Raw genomic sequence first — 17,303 nt, 5'->3', positions numbered from 1 at the left:
CTTATCCATTCCTTCATTCATAGTCATAGAGTCATAGAAATTTACAGCACGGAAGCTGATCCTTCAGTCCAACACATCCACGCCGACCAGATATCCTAACCTAATCTAGTCCCATTTGCGAGCAATTGGCCCATATCCTTCTAAATCTTTGCTATTCATATACACATCCAGATACTTTTAAATGCTGCAATTGTATCAGCATCCACCACTTTCTTTGGCAGCTCATTCTGTACATGCACTACCCTCAGTGTGAAAAAGTTGCCCCTTAGGTCCCTTTAATGTCTTTCTCCTGTCAGCCTAAACCGGTGCCCTCTAGTTCTGGACTCCCCCACCTCAGGGAAAAGAGCTTGTCTACTTATCCTATCCATACCCTTCATGCTTTTATAAACCTCTCTAATGTCACCCCTCAGTCTCCGATGCTCCAGGGAAAACAGCCCCAGCCTATTCAATCTCTCCCTATAGCTCAAATCCTCCAAACCCGCCAACTCCTGACCCCTGAAGTCTTTTCTGAACCCTTTCAAGTTTCTCTGCTTTCTTTCTATTCCCGCCTTAAATATCATTGTTCATTTTGCTCATCCTTGCTCCTTGCCCACTTAGTCTTCCTCATCTACATCAGTCCTCCTCCTCATGCCCAATTCTTGACAATGTGCCCCATTAATTTGCACAGCTCACAGATTGCGGTATCACATTTTAGGCTAACACAAGATCATTTTACGAATTAAACCTCATCTGATATTCAATTTGATATTGGTTGATTTGTACCTTAATTTCATTTGTTTTGGGTATGAAGGGCTTCATTTCAAAAGTTGTAGATGACACACGTTTGCAAATGTAACTAGTGTGAAAGACAGTAACTGACTTTAGAGGGACATTGATAGACCGGTGAGACACAAATGCTAGGTACAATTTAACATATATACCTGTGAAGTTGCATATTTTAGTCACTGTGATGAGGAGAGACAATATGAATTAAATGATACCAATTTGATGTGACACAGATAGAACAAATGCCAACAATCCTTGATAATGGAAAAGCTGCACAAGGTGTCAGCTGGAAAGAATGAGATCTACCTGGCCAAGTAAAAGCAAGAAAGAAAAGAAAAAGGGATTTAAAAAAACGCATATAAAGGCAAGACAAGCATTCAAAACTTTAATAAATATGACAATAAATAATGTGTATAAACATATTTGAAGATGTCTGGACAAGTTGATAATGTATGATAATATATTACAGTATATAGAGTGACTTTAGATTTATAAACAATGACATCGATCATAAAAGCCAGGAAATTGTGTGAAATGTTTCTAAATGTTTAGTTAGATCGCCGTTGCAGCATTGTGTCAAAAGTTTGGAATACATTTAGCAAGATTTGCTTTTATCCCTTCATGGGATGGAGATGTCGCTGGCTAGGTCAGCATTTATTGCCTATTCGAAAGTTGGGGCAGTGAGCAGCCTTCTTGAAATATTGCAGTTCATGGAATGTACGGACACCAACAATACCATTAGGAAGAAAATTTATTTTAAAAATTCCTCATTGGATCTGAACATTGGTGGCTAGCCAGCACTTACTCGCGTCCTTAGTTGCCTTAGAAGTGCGGTTGTGAGTTGTCTTCTTTAACGAAGCTGTAGGTATATCCACAGTACTGATTGGGATGCAGTTCTGAGTTTTACCCCAATGACAATAAAGGAACGATAGTATACTTCCAAGGCAGTATGGTGTTCAAACGGGACAGAACTGCAAGTTCATGATAGTTCCATGTACCTGCTGGTCTGTCTTTCCAGATGGTATCGATTTTGCATTTGGAAAATGCTGTCTGATGAGCCTTGGTGATTTACCATAATGCATCTTGGGGTGCCATTCACCGCTGCTACTGCATGGTGAAAGGATTGAGTGTTGCTTGTGGAAGATGGGGTAGTTGATTTGCTGTGCATGTGATTGAACTTGCTGAGTGTTGTTGGAGCTGCTCTTATTCAGGCAAGCATGGAGTAATCCATCACACTTTTGACATGTGCCTTGCTGACAGGCATAGGGGAGTCTGGACGTGGGTTACTCGCTACAGAATTCATATCTTCTGACGAACTCCTGGAACCACAATATTGTTATTATGGCTAGTCAGTTAAGATTCCATGGCCATTGCACTCTATTCTTGTATAACGTATCTTGAATTAACTAAGTTTGCAACTGTAGATACCACAAATGTCCATGCTTGTTGGCGTAGCCCTTCCAGACAAAACACTGATAATTGCCTGTTTCAATGAAATTTTTTGCAGGGCTGGGACAGCACGGTGACAAAAATCCTCATAGTGCCAGGAACCTGAGATCAATTCCAGCCTTGCATTACTGCCTATGTGGAACATGTTCACACCAGGTGCTCCGATTTCCTCCACACAGTCTAAAGATGTGCAGGTTAGGTGGATTGCCCATGCTAAATTGCCCCATAGAGGTGCACAGGCTAGGTGATTTAGTGATTGAAAATGCAGAATCAAAGGTATAGTGTGGCGGGGTGGGATGCACTTGATTCAGAATCGATGGGCTTTCTGCACTGTAGGAATTCTATGTGTGCGATGTTGTTAGCCATATATTAGTTGAACACTGATGAAGATGAACCCCAAAATAATGAATAGTTCTTTACACCACTGGCTCTCATATCAGATAAATAGACAAGTGGACCTTATAACTCCATACCAAAGGCCGCCACATTGACTTAGCGGAAAGCTGTTAAGATGTAATGGTAGGCAAAAGAAATGTTGTAATGAAAAGGTGCAGTTTCACAATTTTAATGCCTACCTCAAGTACCAATACGAATTGACATAAAACAACATTTGGAGTTAACTGCCATTTCTGAAGAAAAAGATCAAATATTGATTATGTCCGATCTGAAGCAGAGTTGTGGGAACACCACTGATTATGAGCATGCGCTGTGCAATGGAATGTGCCAGAATAAAGACAGAGCCCGTGCCAAGGGCGAAATACTAAGTCATATTCGACAAGATATTGCAAATATTTTGTAACCAATCTTTTTAGAAATATTATTACATACCTCTTGAGTACATAGGACTTGAACTGAGCCTTGCTATTCAGAGGTCGGAGCTACAAGTAGGACAGAGAAATGTGTCAATTTATACCTAAGATTGATTGGCAATGTAAGACTAGCATGAAGATATATTTGGTGGCTATTGTTTCACTAAGTAAATTTTTCGCATGATGAACAGTAGGACCCTGGGAAGCACTGAGGATCAGAGAGCCGTTTTAGTGCATGCATGTCAGTCCCATTAGGTTCAGGACAGGTAGATCAAGTGGTTGAGAAGGCATTTGGTGTGTGTGCCGTTATTAGGCAAGGCATACAGTTTAAGAGCAGGGAGACTTTGCTGGAAATGTATAAAGCTGTAAGGCCACAGCTCGAATATTGTGTGCAGTTCTGGAATTCAAATTCAAGGGGGGATGTGATTGCACAGGAGAAGGTGTAAAGGAGACTTACCAGGACGTTGCCTGGGCTAGAGAGTTTTAGCTACGAAGAGAGATTGGACAGACTGGAGTTGTTTTTGTTAGAGCAGAGGAGATTAAGAGGTCACATGATTGAGATGTATCAAGTTATGAGAGGCATAGATAGGATAGACAGGAAGACATTTACCTGTCAATGAAAGGATCTGCGATCAGATGACATAGATTTCAGATAATGCGTGAGACATTTAAAGGGATGTGAGAAAAAATACATTTTTAGCTGGAGGATGGTGCGAAGCTGCAACTCACTGCCTCAGTGGTGGTAGTAACAGAAACTTGCATAACATTGAAACAAGCATTTAAATGTGCACTTGTAATGCCAAGGCATACAAGGCTATGGGCCAAGAGTTTTAAAATAGCATTGGATTAGTTAATTGAATGTTTTTGACTGACATGGGTGTGATGGGCCAAAGAGCTTTTTTCTGATCCTATGACTTTTGATATTGAATAGCTAATATCTTCACACCAGGTTATTGCTTATACATGTATGATTATGGTGTCATCAGGAGATATTATATGAAAGGGTGAAGATTTACCAAGCTGAAGTTATAAAGCACAAAACTTTAACACAGGCAGGTTTCTGAGAATGATCACTTTCCATGCTATGTGGCCACCTCTTTGGCAATACGGCTTGCTATCAAATGGAAGTATTGACATTCAAAGCAAGATACGATTCTATGATCGTGTGAGGTTTCTCATCTGAAACAAATGGTCATTCATGCGGCCTTTTTGCTGACCATGTCTAGGTGGTCGAGAGTGTGTTGCTGGAAAAGCACAGCAGGTCAGGCAGCACCCGAGGAGCAGGAGAATCATTGTTTCAAGATATGCCCTTCATCGGGAAGGGCTTATGCCCGAAACATCGATTCTTCTGCTCCTTGGATGCTGCCTGACCTGCTGAGCTTTTCCAGCAACACACTCTTGACTCTGAGCTCCAGCATCTGCAGTCCTCATTTTCTCCTATATCTAAGGACAACTGAATTACCAGGGTGAATTTTGGATTCTTTGAATCATGCAATAAACTCAGGACGGATTAGAAAAGGATTGAAAGTTTAAAAAGGTGTAAAAATAAAACAAACACAAATTTTAAAAAATGTTTATTGGATTTGATAAAGGAACGATTCCTCACTTTAAAAAAAAAGAAAGTGAATTCATTATTTTATGATTTACTAGCTCAGAGGCTGGGAATCCTGCAAGTGAATAACTCAGCCTTGTGACATCTCAAACTCTATTCACAAGAAGCCAAAGTTAAAAATCAGACAACGCCAGGTTATAGTCCAACAGGTTTACTTGGAAGCACTAGCTTTCAGAGCAATGCTCCTTCATCAGGTAGCTGTGGAGCAGCACCGTAAGACACAGAATTCATTGGAAAAAATTGCAGTGTCATGCAACTGAAATTATATATATTGAACAAACCTAGATTGTTGTTAAGTCTTTCATCTTTTAGAAGGTGTTCCAGGTTTTTGGGCATTAATATGTAAATTCCAGAACGTCTTTTAAGTCACATTCTCAAGATAACTTGTTGGATTATAACCCGGTGGTATGTGATTTTTAACTTGTTCCACCCCAGTCCATCACTGGCTCCTTCATAACAAGAAGCCAAGTAAGAGGCATCATAGGAAATGCTCCACGTGCCTGAATATCAAGAAACTTAATATTATTCATGAGAAAGTGAATGCTCAATTCACCAAGCAAATATCACTTACTCTGTCAGCAAGCCACTGTGTCTGGTGAATTAACAAACTGTATCATGCACTTAGCCAACTTATGAAATCTTCAACAGAATCTTTCAAACCACATACTGCCACGTGTAGGACAAAGGCAGTAAATTCTTGGGATCACCTTTGTAATGTCCCTTCCAAGATACACACTATCCCTATCTGGAACTACATCTCCACACCTTCACTAACACTGGATAACATCAATAGCTGCCCTACCAATCAGGAGTGTGGGTGCCCCTCCACCACAAAGACTGCAGCAGTTCATCAAGGCTGCTTGCCAGCACCTTACTAAGTTATGCTGACCTTGCTAGTGACAACCACATTCAGTGAAGGAATAAGTCAGAACAACGTGAACGATGTTGCACAAACTCATCTCAAACAACAGGATGTAGTGCCACCTTCCACCCGTAGAGGAACATTTCAGGCAGGAAGATCCTTCGGTTCCTGAAGCTCACAACGCATTCCACTCAATAAGTGTCTCTTTACAACACATTTCTTTGTTCCCCCCTTCTTAATTTCCTAGCTCTGCAAGAGCTGTTGTCGATCTTTCAGTTCCAATTTCCGATACAGTGCTTATTCCCAGAATGTTGACCTGGCTTCTCTCTCTACCTGTGGTTGAGACGGACCCCCATCAGCTTACAGCTGGCAGGAGGCAGAGGGACTGTGTTATATTATGGGATGAATTTGTTCGTGTCCTTTAACCCACAGATTGTCAGCGGGGCGGGGTGTTTGCCAGCATCATACCATCCTAGATTGAAGAAAGGATAGACCACCTCAGTGAAAATGTGGGTGAACGTGTGCAGATAAGACATGTTGTCCGCATTGTAAAATGACACCTGTCTACTCTCATAGTCCAGATAAACCCCGATCCTCTGGGGATTCACAGTCAGACTTAAGGATGTATTTGAGGGTGAGGTGAAAGCAAAATAAGCATTTCCAAATTCCAGTCCAATACTCCAGTATCCAAACTCTGGCCTCTGTTCAATTTTCCCTTTCGTATTCACAGACTCTTGAGCCACTCCCAGACTCCACCAACTGTTGTGTCCCACCTTCACTTCCCAGTAATGTCTTCCTGAAGTGAATCCTTCCATTCCCAGGACACAACCCCAGAGATCAAACCTCCTTGGGGCATCAGGAATTGATTGTTTTTTTGTCTCCGAGCCTCACACTTGTCCCGTCCTCAGACAGGATGAGTCGGGAATTCGTTGTGTTCGGATCCAGAGTCAGAGTGGCTGGAGCTGCAGGAGGTTAAAATACAACAGTCAGTAGTTTCTTTGATGTTGTGATTTATTCACTCATACATACTTTATATGGCCAACTGAATTTCTAGGATGTATTGCTGAATCATTTGAGGTACAAGAGCCAGGGAGAGGACGGGATGGACTGTTGTGAGTGAGCGGGCGGTGGTTTAAGTTTTGAGGCAGGGCGAGTTGGGAAATGAGGCAATGGATGTTTTCAGGTGGGATGGTGAATGAGAGGGAGATAGATGGATGTGTGTGCAGAAATGCATGAGTCACGAGAAGACAGTTGTAGGTTTTGAGATGCCAGCCAATGTTACAAAAAAAAATCCAAATGAGCACAAACACTCATTTCCCTAAACCACCTTTGATTGAAAATCAAAGACCAAACATGAGACAATGCCCCAGATTAGATTTAGTGCAATCATGTTAATACATAAACACATCGAAATACAACAAAATATTCACCACATACACTCTGCAAAGATTTATTTCATTTAGTGGCCTCGATGCTAACTTCCAGAAATTAGTCTTTAATTCTGTCTTCAGCAAATGGACTTTGACCAGCTACCTCTGTGCTTCTTGGCAATCTGGCGTCAGAAAAATTCTGAATGCTTCCAAGCCAAGGTAACGAATGGCTTTGAAGGGAGCTTCTAGATGTTAATGTTCCCAAGTGTCTGATATCATGGTCCTTCTATATAGCAATGGCTGTTGCTTAGAAGGTGCTGCCTAAGGAGCTGCTGTAAATTTCTGCATTATATGTTAAATGTCTGCAATGCTGCTATTGTGCATCAGTGGTAGAGGGAGTAAAAGTTTCTAGATATGATACCAATCATGTGGGTTACTCATCATCAAGCTTCTCGAGTATCCTTTGGCCAATGCATCATAATAGTCTTGGAGATGCTTTGCTATAGAGGCTGAAAGGGTCCCAGGGGTATTTTCTAGCCAGCTCAAGAGGCCCCCAAAGGCAGCATTTCCTTCTGCCAGGGGTGCAGGATTGAATAGCAATCAAGTGAATATTGAAAATATACTCAGGAGGTGAAAACATTAGGAAAAAGAGTTTCAGATTAAGATGGATAAGCTAACTTTGCAGTCACAATCTCAGAACCCATTCATTTGGATAGAAGTACGTTTGAATGTATTCAGGGCTGCAATCGGCTATGTGGGATCAGAGTGTCAGTTGAAAAAGACAAGTATACAAACTGTCTGGAAAAAGCCCTATATACTAGAATATCAGGGTTTGATGATATTTGTATGAGCACAGTGTTTATTTCAAGTTCAAAAGTTAATTAGAAAAGTGACGATATTTCAAATGTATTTTCCTATAGCGAGTTTTCGGTTATTCAGTATGAGAGAAAAATATATATTTTTCTATGTATTACAATAATTTCCATGTGACGGTGGAAGGGAGTGCTGTGAATGAAATCTCTTTAATGCTCCTGGGCACTCACTGGATTTACATCCCCACACTCCATCTGCACCGTTAAATAGCTACTGCACAGTGAATTGAATAAGTAGAGCTTTAAATAAATTTGAGAGTGAGGATAGTTTTTGGAAGGGATAACATAGAGTTACACAATACAAGTATATGACAGTATTGCAAATCAGCTCTTTAGGCAATGAAGCCTGTGTACAAACATTATTACACGGGTCTGTATTAGTTTGATACGTAGAGCTGAATGATTCAGCCACTTGCAAACAGCCAATACCACAATATACGACAATCGTGAAATGCATGGCTTAACCAACAAACTAATTGAATCCAGGTATCAGAGAATACTCTTCTCACCTGAATTTGTATATGATGCAAAGTAAAATCAGTTTTACCTGGCTTAATGGTGTCTATCATTTGTCTCCATACTATGTACTGTAAAGGGGCTTTGAATTTGCCAGTACACAGTGCATCTTCAGCGAATGACAGTACTTGATGATGATCACGTACTCTGTAAACATTAAATGGTTGGCATTATAAATGTTCTGCATTGTTTAGGAAACTGCTGAGATTCAGGATAAAAAAGTATTCCGAAAAAAAAGCATTCTCTTCCGAAAAAAATTCTTTCTGAAAGAGTTCAAAACACACAGTAAGTACAATATGTAGACAAGTTCGTGAAGTGAGTAAACGCAGGGCAGAGGAAATTTAATACTCGGAGTTGGTAAGTGGGTCATTTTGGAAGGGAGAATGAGAATCATAGACTCTCCACAGCATGGAAGTAGGCCATTCAGCCCATCAGAAACACACTGACCCTCCCACCGCAAATCTGCATTTCCCATGGCTAATCCACCAAACCTGTACACTTTGGGCAAATTAGCGTGGCCAATTCACCTAGCCTGCACACCTTTGAACTGTGGGATGAAACAAGAGCAGCCAGAATCAGCCCACACAGATACAGAAGGAATGCCACCACAAGATGGAATCAAACCTGCGTCCCTGGCACAGGGAGGTAGCAGAGCGAATCACTGAGCTACTGCTCCACTCTGACGACCAGAAGAAACAACACAAGTGAAGGGCAGAATTTTAAATTAGGGAGGGATAGCAACAGGGGAACTGGAAGCATAGAAACATGGAAAATAGATGAAGACCTGCAAGACTGCTCCATCATTCCATGTATCATTGCCGATATGACAACTCAGTATCTTGCTCCTGCTTTCTTCCCATACCCTTTGATCCCTTTAGCCATAAGAACTACATATAACTCCCTCAAAACATTTAATATTTTGGCCTCAACCACTAAAAAGCATCAAGCTAATTGACAACAATGCAGTTGGAATGTTTTTAATGACTATTATTCAGTAGGTCTTAGCATCTATTATTTATGAGCTCATCATTGTCCTTTTGGCAGGGATGGGAGCTACAACACGACTTTACCAGTAACATCCATATGCCATGGACAGATATAATTTTAAACATCTGCAATGCGATGACTCATCCACCAACAGAAGCAAATTTCAAAGAAATGCGTAAAAATGCATTGAATGTAAATTAAAGAAAACAACTAATGTGCGGTGGGGGAAACTGCAGGGCATGTGGGAGCAACATAGAAGCAACAATGACCCATTTAGCTGCAGGACGAATTAAGGGATTAGTGTTTCGTGACGACTTTGGCTTACTTATAATACACAATACATCTATGTAGGCTGGAAGACTTGAACATCATGTGAGACTGCTTAGCCTCACTTGACAAAGCAATACACTACAGGGAATTAAAACCTGTAGAAATAACAAACTAAATGTTAATTCCAGGACAAATGAAAAAGGCTTTTATTTAGCTTATGCCCATTTCATAGAGCCACATTGGGAGAATGAACAACTTTAAAAATGGAATACAAGTATGTATGCACTAAAAACTCGCTAAATCCTGCTCAAACATTGACAGAAGCAGCAGAGCAAAGCAGAGCAGAGATCAGCCAGATGCAATATCTGTTTCGCCTGGGTGCAGATTCACCAATGTCCTGCTGCGCGGTGAACAGAATGTGTTCACACAGCGTGTTGGATCGGATAGAAATCTCCGCCCCACACTGCACTGCAGGCTCCATTTTTGAGCATTTTCATGACGGAATCCATAGGCTTCTGGAACTAAAGGCATTAAGTAAAATCGACACAGTGAGATGACCGGCCGTGAGATGACCGGTAGAATTCTCGCAGGCTTGATCTGTGGGCTATTTCTATCACCATCTCTATGTTCTTGAGTTTATAAATATGAGTTGTGCTGATTGTGTGCACGTAACACGTTAATGTTATAATTCAAGTAGAACTCATTTCCTTTTTAAGAATAGCGTTCTCCACTTGGTCAGGAACCATCTAGGCAAACTATAATTTGCACGTAATAATTTTGAGCCTCGAATCCTAGTTGTATTATTTACTTTATATATTTTGAAATAAAAATCAGTGTTCAGATCAAATCAAACCAGTCAAACAAAGAGCGCTTCATTGCGATTTTCCTACTTGGTTTCTCGCTATATCAGCAATGGAGAAAGTCAGGGCTGCAGATGCTGGAGATTGGAGTCAGTTTGCTGTACCACTGTGCAGAATATCAACAATACCGGTAAAGTTTTCTGCTGGAGTTCAAAGTGTAGTAAAGTTCTCGCGCACTTTGTCCGCCGGCGCATTGGTGGTTCAGTGGTAGAATTCTCGCCTGCCACGCGGGAGGCCCGGGTTCGGTTCCCAGCCAATGCATTGCCGCTCCCTTTATTTCGAATGCTGCACGGCATAACCGAGTTCAGCCCGATGCAAAGTCTGTTTCGCCTGGCTGCAGACTCACCGATGTCCTGCTGCGCGCGCGGTTAACAGACATGTGTTCACTCCTCGTGTGGGATCGGATAGAAATCTCCGCCCCACACTGCGCTGCAGGCTCCATTTTTGAGCATTTTCATGACGGAATCCATAGGTTTCTGGAAACTAATGGCATTAAGTAAAATCGACATAGTGAGATGACCGGCCGTGATCCCAGAATGATGGGCCAGACTGCATACGCCGAATGAGATTAGAGTGGTGCTGGAAAAGCACTGCGGGGCAGGCAGCATCCGAGGACCAGCAAAATCGACCTCTCGGGCAGGAGTCCTTCATCAGGAAGGGTACTATCATGTATCCAAACATTTTCTGCTGCTTCATCAGTGACCTTCCTTCTGTCATATAGTCAGAAGTGTGCATTTTTGTTCACGATTGCATAATGATAGCACCACTGACAACTCCTCAGATACTGAAGCAGACCATACTAGGTTCAAATCCAGAAAGCCAATGCCCTCTGACGAACGCAATCGTCTTTCTTTGTGCTAGATGTGACTCCAAACAGTGGATAAACAAAGATTGTAAACCTACTCAGTTCTTCACAACAGAGCGTCATTGATGTTCTCGCATTCAATATCTTTGAATAATGAGTGGCACAGACAGAGTCAATAGCCGGAGTCATAGTTTGAAGATATTAGGAGGAAAGTATCAAGGAGACGTTGAGGGTTGCGTAGGTTACATTACATTAGGATGAAACCTCGGCACAACATCGTGGGCCAAAGGGCCTGTTCTGTGCTGTACTTTTCTATGTTCAATGTTCTATTTGAGGCTGGATTGGAGAAATAGTTGGTATGTTTCCAAAACCAAGGGATGTGCAGGAAAGTGAAGTTGATCATTAACGATGGCATGCAGGCTTGATCTGTGGGCTCTTTCTATCACCATCTCTATGTTCTTGTGTTTATAAATATGAGTTGTGCTGATTGTGTGCACGTAACACGTTAATGTTATAATTCAAGTAGAACTCATTTCCTTTTTAAGAATAGCGTTCTCCACTTGGTCAGGAACCATCTAGGCAAACTATAATTTGCACGTAATAATTTTGAGCCTCGAATCCTAGTTGTATTATTTACTTTATATATTTTGAAATAAAAATCAGTGTTCAGATCAAATCAAACCAGTCAAACAAAGAGCGCTTCATTGCGATTTTCCTACTTGGTTTCTCGCTATATCAGCAATGGAGAAAGTCAGGGCTGCAGATGCTGGAGATTGGAGTCAGTTTGCTGCACCACTGTGCAGAATATCAACAATACCGGTTAAGTTTTCTGCTGGAGTTCAAAGTGTAGTAAAGTTCTCGCGCACGTTGTCCGCCGGCGCATTGGTGGTTCAGTGGTAGAATTCTCGCCTGCCACGCGGGAGGCCCGGGTTCGATTCCCGGCCAATGCATTGCCACTCCCTTTATTTCGAATGCTGCGCGGCATAACCGAGTTCAGCCCGATGCAAAGTCTGTTTCGCCTGGCTGCAGACTCACCGATGTCCTGCTGCGCGCGCGGTTAACAGACATGTGTTCACTCCTCGTGTGGGATCGGATAGAAATCTCCGCCCCACACTGCGCTGCAGGCTCCATTTTTGAGCATTTTCATGACGGAATCCATAGGTTTCTGGAAACTAATGGCATTAAGTAAAATCGACATAGTGAGATGACCGGCCGTGATCCCAGAATGATGGGCCAGGCTGCATACGCCGAATGAGATTAGAGTGGTGCTGGAAAAGCACTGCGGGGCAGGCAACATCCGAGGACCAGCAAAATCGACTTCTCGGGCAGGAGTCCTTCATCAGGAAGGGTACTGTCATATATCCAAACATCTTCTGCTGCTTCATCAGTGACCTTCCTTCTGTCATATAGTCAGAAGTGTGCATTTTTGTTCACGATTGCATAATGATAGCACCACTGACAACTCCTCAGATACTGAAGCAGACCATAGAAGGTTCAAATCCAGAAAGCCAATGCCCTCTGACGAACGCAATCGTCTTTCTTTGTGCTAGATGTGACTCCAACCAGTGGATAAACAAAGATTGTAAACCTACTCAGTTCTTCACAACAGAGCGTCATTGATGTTCTCGCATTCAATATCTTTGAATAATGAGTGGCACAGACAGAGTCAATAGCCGGAGTCATAGTTTGAAGATATTAGGAGGAAAGTATCAAGGAGACGTCAGAGGTAGGATCTTTACGCAGTGAGTTGCGAATGCATGGAATGGGTTGCCAGCTGTGGTGGTGGAAGCAGAGTCATTGGGGTCATTTAAGGAACTGCTGGACGTGTACATGGAGAGCAGTGAGTTGAGGGTTGCGTAGGTTACATTACATTAGGATGAAACCTCGGCACAACATCGTGGGCCAAAGGGCCTGTTCTGTGCTGTACTTTTCTATGTTCTATGTTCTATTTGAGGCTGGATTGGAGAAATAGTTGGTATGTTTCCAAAACCAAGGGATGTGCAGGAAAGTGAAGTTGATCATTAACGATGGCATGCAGGCTTGATCTGTGGGCTCTTTCTATCACCATCTCTATGTTCTTGTGTTTATAAATATGAGTCGTGCTGATTGTGTGCACGTAACACGTTAATGTTATAATTCAAGTAGAACTCATTTCCTTTTTAAGAATAGCGTTCTCCACTTGGTCAGGAACCATCTAGGCAAACTATAATTTGCACGTAATAATTTTGAGCCTCGAATCCTAGTTGTATTATTTACTTCATATATTTTGAAATAAAAATCAGTGTTCAGATCAAATCAAACCAGTCAAACAAAGAGCGCTTCATTGCGATTTTCCTACTTGGTTTCTCGCTATATCAACAATGGAGAAAGTCAGGGCTGCAGATGCTGGAGATTGGAGTCAGTTTGCTGCACCACTGTGCAGAATATCAACAATACCGGTGAAGTTTTCTGCTGGAGTTCAAAGTGTAGTAAAGTTCTCGCGCCCGTTGTCCGCCGGCGCATTGGTGGTTCAGTGGTAGAATTCTCGCCTGCCACGCGGGAGGCCCGGGTTCGATTCCCGGCCAATGCATTGCCGCTCCCTTTATTTCGAATGCTGCACGGCATAACCGAGTTCAGCCCGATGCAAAGTCTGTTTCGCCTGGCTGCAGACTCACCGATGTCCTGCTGCGCGCGCGGTTAACAGACATGTGTTCACTCCTCGTGTGGGATCGGATAGAAATCTCCGCCCCACACTGCGCTGCAGGCTCCATTTTTGAGCATTTTCATGACGGAATCCATAGGTTTCTGGAAACTAATGGCATTAAGTAAAATCGACATAGTGAGATGACCGGCCGTGATCCCAGAATGATGGGCCAGACTGCATACGCCGAATGAGATTAGAGTGGTGCTGGAAAAGCACTGCGGGGCAGGCAGCATCCGAGGACCAGCAAAATCGACCTCTCGGGCAGGAGTCCTTCATCAGGAAGGGTACTGTCATATATCCAAACATCTTCTGCTGCTTCATCAGTGACCTTCCTTCTGTCATATAGTCAGAAGTGTGCATTTTTGTTCACGATTGCATAATGATAGCACCACTGACAACTCCTCAGATACTGAAGCAGACCATAGAAGGTTCAAATCCAGAAAGCCAATGCCCTCTGACGAACGCAATCGTCTTTCTTTGTGCTAGATGTGACTCCAACCAGTGGATAAACAAAGATTGTAAACCTACTCAGTTCTTCACAACAGAGCGTCATTGATGTTCTCGCATTCAATATCTTTGAATAATGAGTGGCACAGACAGAGTCAATAGCCGGAGTCATAGTTTGAAGATATTAGGAGGAAAGTATCAAGGAGACGTTGAGGGTTGCGTAGGATCTTTACGCAGAGAGTTGCGAATGCATGGAATGGGTTGCCAGCTGTGGTGGTGGAAGCAGAGTCATTGGGGTCATTTAAGGAACTGCTGGACGTGTACATGGAGAGCAGTGAGTTGAGGGTTGCGTAGGTTACATTACATTAGGATGAAACCTCGGCACAACATCGTGGGCCAAAGGGCCTGTTCTGTGCTGTACTTTTCTATGTTCTATGTTCTATTTGAGGCTGGATTGGAGAAATAGTTGGTATGTTTCCAAAACCAAGGGATGTGCAGGAAAGTGAAGTTGATCATTAACGATGGCATGCAGGCTTGATCTGTGGGCTCTTTCTATCACCATCTCTATGTTCTTGTGTTTATAAATATGAGTCGTGCTGATTGTGTGCACGTAACACGTTAATGTTATAATTCAAGTAGAACTCATTTCCTTTTTAAGAATAGCGTTCTCCACTTGGTCAGGAACCATCTAGGCAAACTATAATTTGCACGTAATAATTTTGAGCCTCGAATCCTAGTTGTATTATTTACTTTATATATTTTGAAATAAAAATCAGTGTTCAGATCAAATCAAACCAGTCAAACAAAGAGCGCTTCATTGCGATTTTCCTACTTGGTTTCTCGCTATATCAACAATGGAGAAAGTCAGGGCTGCAGATGCTGGAGATTGGAGTCAGTTTGCTGCACCACTGTGCAGAATATCAACAATACCGGTTAAGTTTTCTGCTGGAGTTCAAAGTGTAGTAAAGTTCTCGCGCTCGCTGTCCGCCGGCGCATTGGTGGTTCAGTGGTAGAATTCTCGCCTGCCACGCGGGAGGCCCGGGTTCGATTCCCGGCCAATGCATTGCCGCTCCCTTTATTTCGAATGCTGCACGGCATAACCGAGTTCAGCCCGATGCAAAGTCTGTTTCGCCTGGCTGCAGACTCACCGATGTCCTGCTGCGCGCGCGGTTAACAGACGTGTGTTCACTCCTCGTGTGGGATCGGATAGAAATCTCCGCCCCACACTGCGCTGCAGGCTCCATTTTTGAGCATTTTCATGACGGAATCCATAGGTTTCTGGAAACTAATGGCATTAAGTAAAATCGACATAGTGAGATGACCGGCCGTGATCCCAGAATGATGGGCCAGACTGCATACGCCGAATGAGATTAGAGTGGTGCTGGAAAAGCACTGCGGGGCAGGCAGCATCCGAGGACCAGCAAAATCGACCTCTCGGGCAGGAGTCCTTCATCAGGAAGGGTACTGTCATATATCCAAACATCTTCTGCTGCTTCATCAGTGACCTTCCTTCTGTCATATAGTCAGAAGTGTGCATTTTTGTTCACGATTGCATAATGATAGCACCACTGACAACTCCTCAGATACTGAAGCAGACCATACTAGGTTCAAATCCAGAAAGCCAATGCCCTCTGACGAACGCAATCGTCTTTCTTTGTGCTAGATGTGACTCCAACCAGTGGATAAACAAAGATTGTAAACCTACTCAGTTCTTCACAACAGAGCGTCATTGATGTTCTCGCATTCAATATCTTTGAATAATGAGTGGCACAGACAGAGTCAATAGCCGGAGTCATAGTTTGAAGATATTAGGAGGAAAGTATCAAGGAGACGTCAGAGGTAGGATCTTTACGCAGAGAGTTGCGAATGCATGGAATGGGTTGCCAGCTGTGGTGGTGGAAGCAGAGTCATTGGGGTCATTTAAGGAACTGCTGGACGTGTACATGGAGAGCAGTGAGTTGAGGGTTGCGTAGGTTACATTACATTAGGATGAAACCTCGGCACAACATCGTGGGCCAAAGGGCCTGTTCTGTGCTGTACTTTTCTATGTTCTATGTTCTATTTGAGGCTGGATTGGAGAAATAGTTGGTATGTTTCCAAAACCAAGGGATGTGCAGGAAAGTGAAGTTGATCATTAACGATGGCATGCAGGCTTGATCTGTGGGCTCTTTCTATCACCATCTCTATGTTCTTGTGTTTATAAATATGAGTCGTGCTGATTGTGTGCACGTAACACGTTAATGTTATAATTCAAGTAGAACTCATTTCCTTTTTAAGAATAGCGTTCTCCACTTGGTCAGGAACCATCTAGGCAAACTATAATTTGCACGTAATAATTTTGAGCCTCGAATCCTAGTTGTATTATTTACTTTATATATTTTGAAATAAAAATCAGTGTTCAGATCAAATCAAACCAGTCAAACAAAGAGCGCTTCATTGCGATTTTCCTACTTGGTTTCTCGCTATATCAACAATGGAGAAAGTCAGGGCTGCAGATGCTGGAGATTGGAGTCAGTTTGCTGCACCACTGTGCAGAATATCAACAATACCGGTTAAGTTTTCTGCTGGAGTTCAAAGTGTAGTAAAGTTCTCGCGCACGTTGTCTGCCGGCGCGTTGGTGGTTCAGTGGTAGAATTCTCGCCTGCCACGCGGGAGGCCCGGGTTCGATTCCCGGCCAATGCATTGCCGCTCCCTTTATTTCGAATGCTGCACGGCATAACCGAGTTCAGCCCGATGCAAAGTCTGTTTCGCCTGGCTGCAGACTCACCGATGTCCTGCTGCGCGCGCGGTTAACAGACATGTGTTCACTCCTCGTGTGGGATCGGATAGAAATCTCCGCCCCACCCTGCGCTGCAGGCTCCATTTTTGAGCATTTTCATGACGGAATCCATAGGTTTCTGGAAACTAATGGCATTAAGTAAAATCGACATAGTGAGATGACCGGCCGTGATCCCAGAATGATGGGCCAGACTGCATACGCCGAATGAGATTAGAGT

The 17,303-nt window shown here is 42.9% G+C and overlaps 4 non-coding genes across 4 annotated transcripts; all 4 read left to right on the top strand.

Annotated features, from left to right (window-relative positions):
- Nucleotides 1-12,056: 12,056 nt before the first annotated feature.
- trnag-gcc (transfer RNA glycine (anticodon GCC)) lies at nt 12,057-12,127 on the top strand. Its single transcript has one exon. It is a non-coding gene; the product is annotated as a tRNA-Gly (tRNA).
- A 1,548-nt stretch (nt 12,128-13,675) lies between these two features.
- trnag-gcc (transfer RNA glycine (anticodon GCC)) lies at nt 13,676-13,746 on the top strand. Its single transcript has one exon. It is a non-coding gene; the product is annotated as a tRNA-Gly (tRNA).
- Nucleotides 13,747-15,299: 1,553 nt separating this feature from the next.
- Nucleotides 15,300-15,370, top strand: trnag-gcc (transfer RNA glycine (anticodon GCC)). Its single transcript has one exon. It is a non-coding gene; the product is annotated as a tRNA-Gly (tRNA).
- Nucleotides 15,371-16,918: 1,548 nt separating this feature from the next.
- trnag-gcc (transfer RNA glycine (anticodon GCC)) lies at nt 16,919-16,989 on the top strand. Its single transcript has one exon. It is a non-coding gene; the product is annotated as a tRNA-Gly (tRNA).
- The last annotated feature ends 314 nt before the right edge of the window (nt 16,990-17,303 follow it).

This window comes from Chiloscyllium plagiosum, unplaced genomic scaffold, assembly GCF_037043375.1.
Source record: "Chiloscyllium plagiosum isolate Xiang-an unplaced genomic scaffold, Cpla_swu_hap1 HiC_scaffold_35, whole genome shotgun sequence".
Taxonomy (NCBI): domain Eukaryota; kingdom Metazoa; phylum Chordata; class Chondrichthyes; order Orectolobiformes; family Hemiscylliidae; genus Chiloscyllium; species Chiloscyllium plagiosum.
The sequence above is the reverse complement of the archived record's forward strand: the minus strand, read 5'-3'. Positions and strand labels throughout refer to the sequence as shown.